This window comes from Pleurodeles waltl, chromosome 8 (assembly GCF_031143425.1).
Source record: "Pleurodeles waltl isolate 20211129_DDA chromosome 8, aPleWal1.hap1.20221129, whole genome shotgun sequence".
Lineage (NCBI taxonomy): Eukaryota > Metazoa > Chordata > Amphibia > Caudata > Salamandridae > Pleurodeles > Pleurodeles waltl.
Genome location: NC_090447.1, coordinates 871,216,315 through 871,228,815, shown reverse-complemented (window position 1 = coordinate 871,228,815; position 12,501 = coordinate 871,216,315). Strand labels below are relative to the sequence as shown.

General features: G+C 44.1%; 1 protein-coding gene across 7 annotated transcripts in view; it reads right to left on the bottom strand.

The window, feature by feature from the left end:
• The window catches only part of SHROOM2 (shroom family member 2), a 675,938-nt gene that overhangs the window by 116,729 nt on the left and 546,708 nt on the right, over positions 1–12,501 (bottom strand). The gene's annotated exons all lie outside the window — the stretch shown is intronic.

The window sequence follows — 12,501 nt, the reverse complement described above, 5'->3', positions numbered from 1 at the left end:
AACAATTGGAGCATTTCCTGCGCTTCCTACCTGCCTAACCCAAAGCACAACAATACAACAATGTCCAGGTGCCAGGTCAGTTGGTATACCGAGATACTCAGTCTGATGAAACACTACTGCAAAGAATTGGAGCACAAATGGAGAATGGGCCTCAACAATGCAGATAGGAATAAGTTTAAATCAACCCTGAGACGCTACCGCCAAATGATTTGGACCACCAAAAGAGCCACTCTCGCAGACTGCATCAATGCCAGCAACAGAAGCAAAGAAATCTTCACCATTGTGAAAGATTTCACCGCACAACTGAACGTCTTCAACTCAATTACTCCCTTGAATTACCTCTGTAACAATGCCTCTCAATTTTTCAGCAACAAAATAACCGTCGTATACAGCAACTTCAGTCTGCAGCCAACCCAACAGACCTCGCCAAACACCTCCCAATCTCAGGGGTGAGGAATTTTATAAAATATCTACTTGTCCGTGGGACAGGTTGCTTCATAAATCTACAGGTCCTGTAAAAAAGTCCACTTGTCCAGTTGGCACCATGTAGTGCAGCGATAAATTATGGCAGCAATCTCGTTATATAAGAGCTCAGATACCCTCTCTGATTATGCCAGGACTCATACTATCGTAGGGTTTGAATACTAGTAATTACCTTATTTTGCACCTGTCAGCAGAACTGAGGTTGGAGATGGGGGTAAGCAGTAGTTCCAGGGTAGGAATGCCTGTTTGAGCCTGTACAAACCTACTAACTTGCATGTTTTAGGGGTTTTTACCAGCTCTTCTCTAATCTTTTCCCATACTGAGAAAGGTTGGAAATTTACTCCTGATGTGGGCAGAAGTAAAACTTCTTCCTGGGTTGGGAAAAAGTGGTTAAAGGGAAAGTGAACCTGTAAATGTTCAACAGATTTTCGCTTGAGCAAAACTACATGTGTATTTCCTAGTGATAAAATGTAGTTCACAAATATTTTCTAGGAGTACGATATCCTAGCCTATGCCTGTAACTTCTTGTGAATTCATGAAAGTTGTAAACTTGCATTAGTGTAAGGATATATACCATGGGTGCACTTATGTGATTTTCTTAAAGAATTGGGCACTTAATTGGTTATCCAAGAACTTTTGTTTTTATTAAAATTCTCTCTCTTACTCTCTCTCTTTGTTTATCAGCTGCCTTAACTGTGAATGACGCATTCTCCTCTTTCCCAAGGAGCATATTGGCACATACAGTAGTTTTATTCAGTTCCAGGAACTACTATGGCAATGTGTGCTTTTTGAGACCCAAAAATATTTTTGCTTTTGCCAATGTTTGTAATGATGATGAGGGCCCGGTAATTCCCACAGCATAACATTTTACAAATACCATGTAAAAACAAGACATGCATTGACAAAACCAAAATGCTGTCCACCAAAGTCAGACTTATTGCCTTTGCCAATGCTTGTTTATTGTCATGTTCCCCATTATCTTGTTGAACTTGATGACACTGATTTTTCCATTAAGAATATTTTTTGGTGAATACTAGCAGGCATCAGCCCATTTTACTAAATAATGCTTCAAAGAAATAGTACCTAAAATGTCGAAGTAGTTTATCAAAACATTTTCCCTAGTTGCATTTTTAATGAGCATTTTATTTTGAAATCAAAGAACCAGTCTTTCTTTTAAGCTTATGCAAACATTTGCATCTACCCAGAGAGAATTCTGGGAGCATTAAAGTTTCTGGGAACATTAAACATAGCCTCTGATTGTAAGCTTTGCAAACATGTCTACTCATTTTTATGTGAGAACCACTGTCAGTAGTGCAGTCTGAGCTTACAACAATTTCTTAGAGTGCTGACCCTAATAATAAAGGCTATGCAAAAATGAACCATAACTTGCATTAACATATGGACACAAATATCACCTTAACTGCAGACAATGCTCTTCCCCAATACATAATGTGGTACTGTAAACTTGAAGCCAAAGGGTTGGTGCTGCAGGGAGTTGGCCCTACTTGTCCCAAAGACAAAATAAACATGAAAACTTGTTGTCCTTGAGCCCAAACAATATGTCCTTAGTGTTGAGCTTTAAGAATTCCACAACCCTGCAATCTTATCCAAAGAACCATTGCTAATCACATGGCCTGTCATCACCCCATAAGAAAATACCACCACCTTGAAGTCCATCCACCCAGAGGCCCCATCACTCCCCTGCCCCCACCAGGCCAACTTCAGAGCCCTTCAACCCATCAGTGCTCTGCTCACACTCATTCTGAATGCCTCCACCTCTTCCGCAACCTTCCCAGATGCTTGAAAACAAGTAAATGTCCTTCCAATGATGAAGAAACCCTCTGTGGAACCTTCAATGCTTGCTAACCCAAACTCATCTCCCTGCTACTATTCCAGGCCAAAGGCTTGGAGAAAATCATCAACAGACAGCTCACCAAATACACCAATGCGCAGCAACTCCTCGACACCACTCAGTCTTATGTCAGACTCATATATGCAGGGACAGAGCCTTCCATCGCTGTCACGGATGACAGCCCTCATGACTCTGGACAGAGAAGAAACAGCAGCTCTCATTCTCCTGCACATCTCCACAGCATTTGACACAGTCTCCCACTGCATCCTTATAGAATGCCTGCACAATACTGGAATCCAAGTAAACGTCCTCAAATGGATCTGCTCCTTCCTGACTGGAAGGAACCAGTCAGTTAGCATGGCACCATACACTGATACCTGAAACCTCATCTGAACAGTTAAGCAATGATCCTCTCTGACGCTACCCCTCTTCAAAGCATGCATGAAAACTCTGGTCAGCTGCATCCGGTCTCAGAATACCAACATCCTCTCCTACACATACGGCATACAACTCATTCTCTCCCTTGCGGACAATATGCCTGAAGCAATTTCAGTGCCTTCATGACTGAAATTGCCCACTGGATGAAGACCAACTGCCTACAACTGAACACCAACAAAACCGAAATCATGACTTTTGGAAGAGCACATCATCATGGGACTCCATCTAGTGGTCAATAGAGCTAGGTCTGACAATGGCAAGAACCCCAGGATCATCATCGACAGCAAATTTGACATGACCGCCTAGTCAATAATGTCACAGCCTCATGGTTCGATATCTTGAAGATGCTGATGAACATTTTCCGAAGGCTCCCAATCATCACCCAGAAAAAAGTTTGTGGCATAGAGGAGAGTGGCTTGAAGTGGAGGAGAGTGGCAGAGTAGAGTGGCATAGAGAGGAGTATTGTGTCGAGAGTGGAGTGTCTTGTTGTGAAAAGGCATAGAGTGTTGTAGAGAGGAGTGGCATAGAATGTCGTAGAAAGGTTGAGTGGCGTGGATTACAGTGTCTTAGACTGGAGTAGAGTAGAGTGTCATAGACTGGAGTACAGTGTTATAGATGTATAAGTGGAGTAGAGCAGCATAGAGTCGGTTGGATTGTCATACAATGGAGTCTCAGAGTGGAGGGTCACAGAGTGGAGTGGCGTATAGTGGTGTAGAATGTAGTGACAGAGTGGAATGGAGTGGTGTAGTGTGAAGTAAAGTGGAGTGGTGTAGAGTGGCGTGGAGTAGAGTGAGTGAAGTGGAGTTTCTTAGAGTGGAGTGTTGTAGAGTGGAGTAGAATGTTGTAGAGTGGATAAGTGTGCCAGAGTGTTGTAGAGTGAGTGGCATGGAGTGGGATGTCGTAGAGTGGAGTGTCGAATGGTGGAGTGTCAAATAGAGGCGTGTCAGAGTGAAGTAGAGTAGAATGTTGTGAAGTGGAGTACTGTGTCATAGAGCGGAGTGGCATAGTGTGGAGAAAAGTGGGCCAGAGTGTGGTGGCACAGAGTGGAGTACAGTTGAGTAGAGTGTTGTAGAGTGGAGTGGCAGAGTGTTGTAGAGCAGAGTGGCTTAGTGGAGTGATATAGAGTGGAGTAATGTGTCATGGAGTGGCACAGAGTGGAGTAGAATGTTGCGCAGTGTAGTGACAGAGTGTAGTACAGGTGAGTGTTGTGGTGCGGCATGGAGTGTCGCAGATTGGAGTGTTGTAGAGGTGGAGTGGCACAGAATGGTGTGACATTGAGTAGAACAGAGTGGAGTGGCGTACAGTAGAGGAGAATGGTGTAAGGTGGAGTAGAATGCCATAGAGTGCAGTGACAGACTAGAGTGGCACAGAGTGAAGTGGCATGAAGTGGTGTAGAGTGAAGGGGCATAACCTGGCAGAGAGTGGAATAGAGTGTCAGAGTAAAGTGTGTTTCAGTGGCGTAGAGTGGAGTGGCACAGAATACTGTTGAAATCTGGAGTAGATTGTTGTAGCGTGGCATGGCATAGAGTGGAGTAAAGTGCAGTGGAATGCTACAAAGTGAAGTGGGGGAGACTGGAGCTCAGTGTCACAGTGGACTGGTGTAGTGTCCTAGTGTAGTGTTGTGGAGTGTAACAGAGTGGCGTAGAGTGGCATAGAGTGAAGTGGCATGGGGTGGTTAGAGTTGAGTGGCATATAACAGGTTTGAGTGGCGGGGAGTGGCATAGAATGGAATAGTGCTGTACAGTTTAAAGTAGTCATGAACTGTGGAGTAAAATGTCATGGAGTAGCATACAGTGGAGTAAAGTATTGTGGAGTTTTGTAGAGTGGAGTGGCATAGACTGGAGTAGTGTGTTGTGGAATGGAGTGGCATAGAGTGAAGTGGCGTAGAGTTGAGTGGCATATAATGGGATATGCAATAGAGTGAAGTGGATTAGAGCAGAGTGGAGTAGACTGGAGTAGTGCTGCAGAATGGAGTAGAGAGTAGTGCAAAGTGTTATAGAGTGGAGTGGCATACACTGGAGTAGAGTGGCATAAACTGGAGTAGTGTGTTGTGGAGGGGAGTGGCAAGGAGTGGAGTACAGCGTCGCTGAGTGAAGTGGAATTGAGTGAAGTGGAATTGAGTGGAGTGGCACAGAGTGACATAGAAAGGAGTGGCGTGGAGTAGACTGTCGTGGAGTGGGACAGAGTGGAGTTGTATGGTGTGGAGTAGAGTGGGGTCACGGAGTAGGGTGATGTAAAGTGGAGTGGCATAGAGTGGCAGACTGGAGTGGCATACAGACGAATGGAGCAGAGTGGCGTAGAGTTAAGTGTTGCAGAGTAGTGTAGAATGGAGTGGTGTATAGTGAGGTGGTTCAGACTGGAGGGGCATAGAGTGACACAGAGTTGAGTGGAGACGAGTGAAGTGCAATATGCGTGGTGTGGTCGTGGAATACCATTAAAGACAACACATTTTCAATTGAAATGACCATTACTTTTACATAAGCATACAGCTTTCCTGATGTACTGCTATAAACAAGGGTATGGCCTAAGATACGCATCCAGGAATCGTTTTCCAAGAGATGTGGCCTATGTAATTAAGGGTGTAATCTCAAAGCATGTAGACTAAAACCCCGTTCTTTCCATAGTGTGCCATTCAACCAGTATTTTGGTGCCACTCTGTGAGCTTTCTTTTATGGCATCCAGACATATCACACAATAAAATACAAGCAACTAAAACAAGCTAGACCTACTAGTTTTACCAATGATTGTCAGCACTATCAGACAAATGAGCAAGAGCACTTTTGTTGTGAATAAATATGAGATAATGAATTAAACTTTAACACATTACTGGAATCTGCGGAAAGTGGTGTGGTCTTCAGAATGTCGCAATCTCTCCTGTTCTCCCCTTCACACTGCTTTCCTCTGTAGCCTTTCTGTGAGACACACCATTTTCTTCCACATCTTTATGAAATCCTCCATCTACATGTTTTGTTTCATCTCTTTCCTCTTCTGCATCCTCTTTTCACTCCCTCCTGCATGAACCTCCTTAGCTTCACCATCACTGTAAACACACGACTACTCATGTTTAAGAAACGCATTTTCATTTACTTTCAGAATGTAAATAGTTTGACAAGTGTTTACCTCCTTCACATAATTGTGTCTAGAATCACAATTACAATTGGCATTGGAAACCATTGCTCTGTGTGATCAATAGATATGCCAACGTCAAGCACCACAGGCACTTTGAGACAGTTTGTGCCTTTAGCCTCATCTCCAGAGCTCTCAAACATGCTCCTTTATAAACACCCACCTACGACCTGACTCACTATGACTTCTACAGGCGGCTCAGTTCACAGTAAAGGAAATTAAAGAGTAGTATGCTGCGTGAAAAGAAAACTACAGAAATATTCTGGGAAAAGCAAATACTCTTGGGAAAGTAAATTAATTTAAAAGTGTAATGTAAACAGGAGCACCTTGCTGATATAGGTTGTCAACCGGTTTGTACAGTCATTGTTGAAAAAACGATCAATGTTTTTCCCTGCAAAGCTAAGGACAGATTATAAGGCCCAATAGGGACCCGTTCCCAGGGCAGCTTTTAACTACTGATGGGTCTCAGTCTCACAAGGGTCTGTCCCATTTAAAGCCTTGGCTATTATAATAAGTATTTTTCTTTAAGAAAATTTAGCTATTACAGAATTCTTTAAGCATCTTTTCAGGCCTGGCCTACTAGAGGGTATGTGTGCTGTCTGCTGCGAGATGCATTGTGGTCTTACCAAGAGCATATAGGGGGTTGGAGGCTGACCATTGTTTACGATTGGTTGGCTCTGCTGTCACTCTCATTTACCTGCTCCTTAAGTGTATTCCAGCTTGTAAATTTTGTTTGTGACTTTCCTTTGGAGCACAGCCTCTTCTTTTGATTTGCTATCTTTTATGGTTCCACTGCTTGTTTTTCAAGCACTGCTTTTTTGTTTTAGGTTAAGCACACCGTGGGACTGCATGTGTTCTCCACATGTCTATACTACTTCCCCCCGTTCTCCCTGTTGATCTCTGTTGCATGTAGCTCCTCCTTCGCCCGCTCCATGTTGCTATCATTTGCTTGTTTGCTCTTCCCCCAGCACTTCACTTTACTCTCTGATCCAGCACTTTTCAGTAATACTACAAATGAAAAAAATGACTCTGTCATTTTGTAAGCACGCACATGCCTACAAAATGACGCAGCCGTTCCCATCAAAGACTTAAAAAAAAATATTTTGCCATGCTGCACGGCAACGCTATGTCTAAAAACCACTGGAAAAGCCAATAGGTCCCAAAGGCGAGACCCACTGGATTTGCCAAGACTTGTTAAACAAGTGGCTGGCATCGGCGAAATAGCCCTTTTATGATCTCTTTTGTCGAGGGCGCAGCGAGTGCACTCTCAGGGATAGTGAGGGCACTGGAAGAAATACGGCGCCCACAGAGGACGTAGCTGGGCACCTCCGCAACTCACGTGGCTGGCAGAATGCGAACGCACAATCGATTTAAACCACGGGACAGAAGGCTCGACCTGTGGACTTTTTTACACGAGGAAACCTTCCTGACCCCAAAGTGGTGTGTGGGAGGTTCACAGACCGACTTCAAAGCAGAGTTTCCCTTCATCTTGCTACAACTCAAAGATCATTTCTGATTTCCTCTAGCTCTTCTCCAAGTAAAGAAAATGTAGGACTGATGTAAACTGGTTCCGAAAGCAGCAAGACAGGATCTCCTCCCATACTAGACAGTGTGTGCATTGTACAGTTTCTCTCAGGCCAAGGAACTGAAACGGTTGTGGTAATTATAACTGTTAATAATAAACGCCCTCGCTCATTCACGTACGTGGTGGTGAAGGCGAGATGAGAGGTAAGCCTCGATTTTCCCAGTGTATGTTATGAAACACTTTGACAAACACACCATACCTGCTCCATGTACAACCACATAGTTCACATCAGTACACCCCACCGATAACGTGAAGCCTGCTAAGGTTTGCTAATTTTAAAGACCGTGACTAGGGTGACCACCTGGCATTGAGGCAAATTCTGGACAGGACTATAAAAAATTCAGGACAAAGGGTCAAAATTCAGGACAAAAATTCAGGACAAAGGGTCAAAATTCAGGACAAAAATTCAAGAACAAACGTCAGTTTTACAGACACACGCAAGAGAGGCCATGCCTCACTATGTTGTCAGTGCATTTATTTACTCTTTTTTAACATAGCACTATTTATTCACTGTGTTTTTTTTGTGATTGCCTCCTGGTATGCTACATTCAGGTGTCGCATTACGTCCTTGTTCAGTAGTAAATTAATGCCCTTCAGTACTGCGGCAAGGCCATCACCCCTACCCAAATCTACCTGATCTTTCCTGAAGAGAAAGTAACAGCAAAATTTTGATTATGTTTCTGAACATTTTAAAACCCCTGGCAAACAGTTTGGGAAACATTAAGGTAATTAACCTTATGCTAGTTTAAACAAATTGAACAAAAACATCTGGCTTACCCCAACCGCCCATGGACTTTCAACTTAACGAGGCAGGGCAGATGGTGTGGGCGACAGTCTCACACCTAATGTCAGGATGTGATGTACCCATAACTTGTCTATGGTCTCACAGCACTAGAGTGTATGTCTGGGACTCTATATTTATCTCAGAAATGGGAGCCCGGACTACCAATCAAAGATAATAAAAGAGGAGGATGAAATCAAGAGCAAATGGGAGATCCACGGCAAGTAATTCAAAGGGTTGTTGCCAAGAACTGGGTAAATAAGGAAGAGAAGTACAAGGTGGGACAATTCCTAAAATCAGACAAGATGTGTCCACCAGGACTATCGGAAGGTATTGGGAACCTGGGGAGTTGTCTCTGCACACAGGAGCGAAACAGAAGGGGCACTGTCAAGTGGTTGAACAAGCAACACCCATCCACCTTGGCAAACTCTTCTGGTGCAATGGTCCGCTATTAGTGCTTTTGAAGGGTGAGCAGGGGCCAGCCCCCTTGCAAGGTTGTGCAAGGCAATTGGCCGCTTTGTCCATGTCTTTATATGGTTTTGAAATTGAGCAAAAGGCAAACTAGAGATCTGGGTTATCCCTAAGTGTCAAGTACACATAGAATCTTCAAAATATTTGGGATGTAAATTGCACAAACACAATATACAAATGTTAAATTTTAATTAGTGTTTCTTTGACATATTGCACTGTTTTTGCCTTTATATACATTTAGATCTCAGATTGAACTGGGAACCAGTTACCTTTTGATACCTAATGATTAATATCTACCATTCTTACACTGATTTCCAGGAAGAAAATCTCGGCAGAGGGAACGGTCCCTCCAAGCCCAGTTTGCTTTTTGGTCTTCTCTTCTGCTTTTTGTAGAGGCCATGTGGCACTAGTGAAGATGGTGTGCTACCCCAATGATAGTATTATTTTGCAAACCTTCCTCTGCTCGTCCTTCATACCTTCTTCAGACAGGCCACACATCTGATTTGGTCACTGCGGCACCATCAGGAGCTCTTTCCACTCTTAAGCTAACTGTGACTGCGGGTGGATTAGGTCTTCTGGACTTAGAATGCTATTATTCAGCTGCACAGGTCCAATGGGTGGCTGGCTTTCTGCCCACCTCCCTGCATGAGATGGGGTTTACCAGTAAAGACTTTTAAGAAAGGCTTAATGCACTGCTCATTGTTTCCTACTGACCATTCTACGGATCACCATTCAGGGTTATCATGCACAGCTTTCTCTTGCCTTGCCAGAACCTGCACACCACTGTACTGACACTCTACTCTGCACTCTACACCACTCTACTCTATGCCACTGCACTCTAGGCACTATACTCTACACCACTCTACAATACTCCAATCTGCACCACTCTACACCACTGCACTCTATGCCACATGAGTCTACTCTGCACTCTGACACTGCACCACTCTGCATTACTGCACTCTCTGCTACTCTATTGTATGCCACACTACTCCACTGCACTCTATGTAACTCTACCCCATGCCACTCTATGCCACTGCACTCTGCGCCAATGCACTCTAAACAACTGCACTGTACGCCACTGCCCTCTATTCTGTACCACTGTACTCTACACCACTGCTCTCTGTGCCACTCTACATCACTGCACTGACACTCTACTCTGCAGCGTTCCACTCTCCACCACTGTACTATACACCAATGTACTACTGCATTCTATGCCACTGCACTCTATGCCACTCTACATCACTCCACTCTACAGCACTTTGCTCTACTCTGCACCACTCTACACTACGCCACTGCACTCCCTGCAACACCAGTCTACTCTGCAATCTATGCCACTGCACCACTCTACACTACTGCTCTCTCTGCTACTCCATTGTATGCCACTTTACCCCATGCCACTCTATGCCACTGCACTCTGCGCCAATGCACTCTAAACAACTGCACTGTACGCCACTGCCCTCTACTCTGTACCACTGTACTCTACGCCACTGCTCTGTGTGCCACTCTACATCACTGCACTGACACTCTACTCTGCAGCGTTCCACTCTCCACCACTGTACTATACACCAATCTACTACTGCATTCTATGCCACTGCACTCTATGCCACTCTACATCACTCCACTGTACAGCACTTTGCTCTACTCTGCACCACTCTACACTACGCCACTGTACTCCCTGCAACACCAGTCTACTCTGCAATCTATGCCACTGCACCACTCTACACTACTGCTCTCTCTGCTACTCGATTGTATGCCACTCTACTCCACTGCACTCTATGCCACTCTACTCTGTCCCACGCCACTCCATGCCACTGCACTCTAAACCACTGTACTCTATGCTAACACACTCTAAACAACTGCACTGTACCCCACTGCACTATACTTTGCACCACGGGGCTCTACACCATTGCTCCTATGCCACTCTACTCCACTCCACACAACTATGCCACTAACTTTAAGCCATGCTGAACAGCAGCTACTCTGGTGTACAACATTGCTAATGGCTAAAACACATTAGCAAGGCCAATAACTCTTTCGTAGATGAGACCTATTGGCTTTGCCAATGTTTGTTAGTACTATGAGGTACCGAGGTACCTGAAAGAACTGTGAAAAATACAATTACATCATAATAAAGGCTGCTACAAAATGTGCAAACACATTTCGGTTAAATAAAAAAAAGTGCTTTTCAAATACAGATTTGAATAATATACAGTTTATACCTAGTACTAAAAAATGTTATAACACTCCATTAAAACCACACACCCCACAGCTCACTTTGGAACACCATTACAATACCTCTCTAAAAGAAATATCTTTGCCACCAGAAAACTTCAAGTGACTCCTTTTAGTAAAGTCAATGGAGGTTTTCAAGCCCCTTTGTATTTGCAGATTTACCAGTTGGGCACATTTGCATGTCTTTAGGGAAGGAGACCCCCTGACAAGAAGGTCTGATTCTTATCTGTCTGCCCCTCCCTCAGAGCACAGGAGACCCCCTGCCTTCCAGTCCAGCTGGGGAGACTGATCTGGCCTTAATTTCGCTCTGCCTCCGTTGCCCTTTAGGTGAAAGGCTAAAATTACGGACAAATGCTGTCCGTGAAGACTTTCATCAGGGACAACTGACGGCAGGGCGAAATTCCGTGAAATTTACGGACGGGTGGTCACCCTTTCCGTGACAGGCATTTTTTCCAGATAAAGTACGCCATTAGGATTGCCTAGGGCGAATGCCGGGCATTGGGGCAAAATCTGGGTAGTGACTGTAAAAAATCGGGACATATGGGAAAAATTGAAGAATAAAAAAAGTTAGGACAAGATGTTGATTTTATAGTCAAGAAATAAAAGTAAAGTGCAACACATACAAACAATAAACAATAACAACTACATCGAAAACCGAGAAGGATATAAGATATGTTGGGCACTCTAACGCAGTGTTCCCCATCACTGTTCTAGCCGCTCTGCTGTTAGTACCAACATCATCAGTCTGAAACGAGTCATAATAGAGCCAACAAAAAAAGAACACGATACTTCCCGAGAAGGGCCCTGGTAGCTTTGCTGACAAGCTTTGGATCGTAACAAGATAAATGCGTTTATGCAAAGTCAAGCAAGGCTAGGAAATTAGTGAAGAAGGTATTTTGTGAAAACACACTTTTATGTCGCCGCATTAAAAAATGCTCCTTGTCCAAGAACTAAGGAGGTCTCTGCGGGTTCCATGTTTAGTATTTCTTTCAGGGTTTTTCAACAAAACCAGCACCCATTAAAACACATGCCTCGCAAAGAGCCGTTTTTAAGTGGAATTAACAGTGACGATACCGTTTGCATTCTGTGCTCACATCGGCAGTGAAGAGTTTTGCGTTCACCTTATTGTGTGCAGTCACTGCAGGCGCTCACAGGCCAGGTGCCATGCCAACCGAAGTTAAACGCGAGATGCAGTCCAGCACTTGAGTCACAGATGGTAAGACTGGCAGATTACAATTATTCCGTCACTCAGATAAAAACTCTTCCGCGCACCGGCCCGGTAGAACGATTCAAACAATGCTTGTTTGGTATATGTTTATCCTGACTGCTATCTTGTGCAGGCACTTTAAAAAAACAATGCCACTGCTGGCCAAAACAACAGCAGGAATTCATAAGAAGGAATCCGAACATTTCTAGAGGGCACGGCGGGGCGATGACTGTAAACTTGCACAGATGCTCCGGCAGTAGCAGAAGGGATGAACAATAGAGCATAGACAGACGCCATGGACATTTGAAGAGCATATCAGGGAAGTG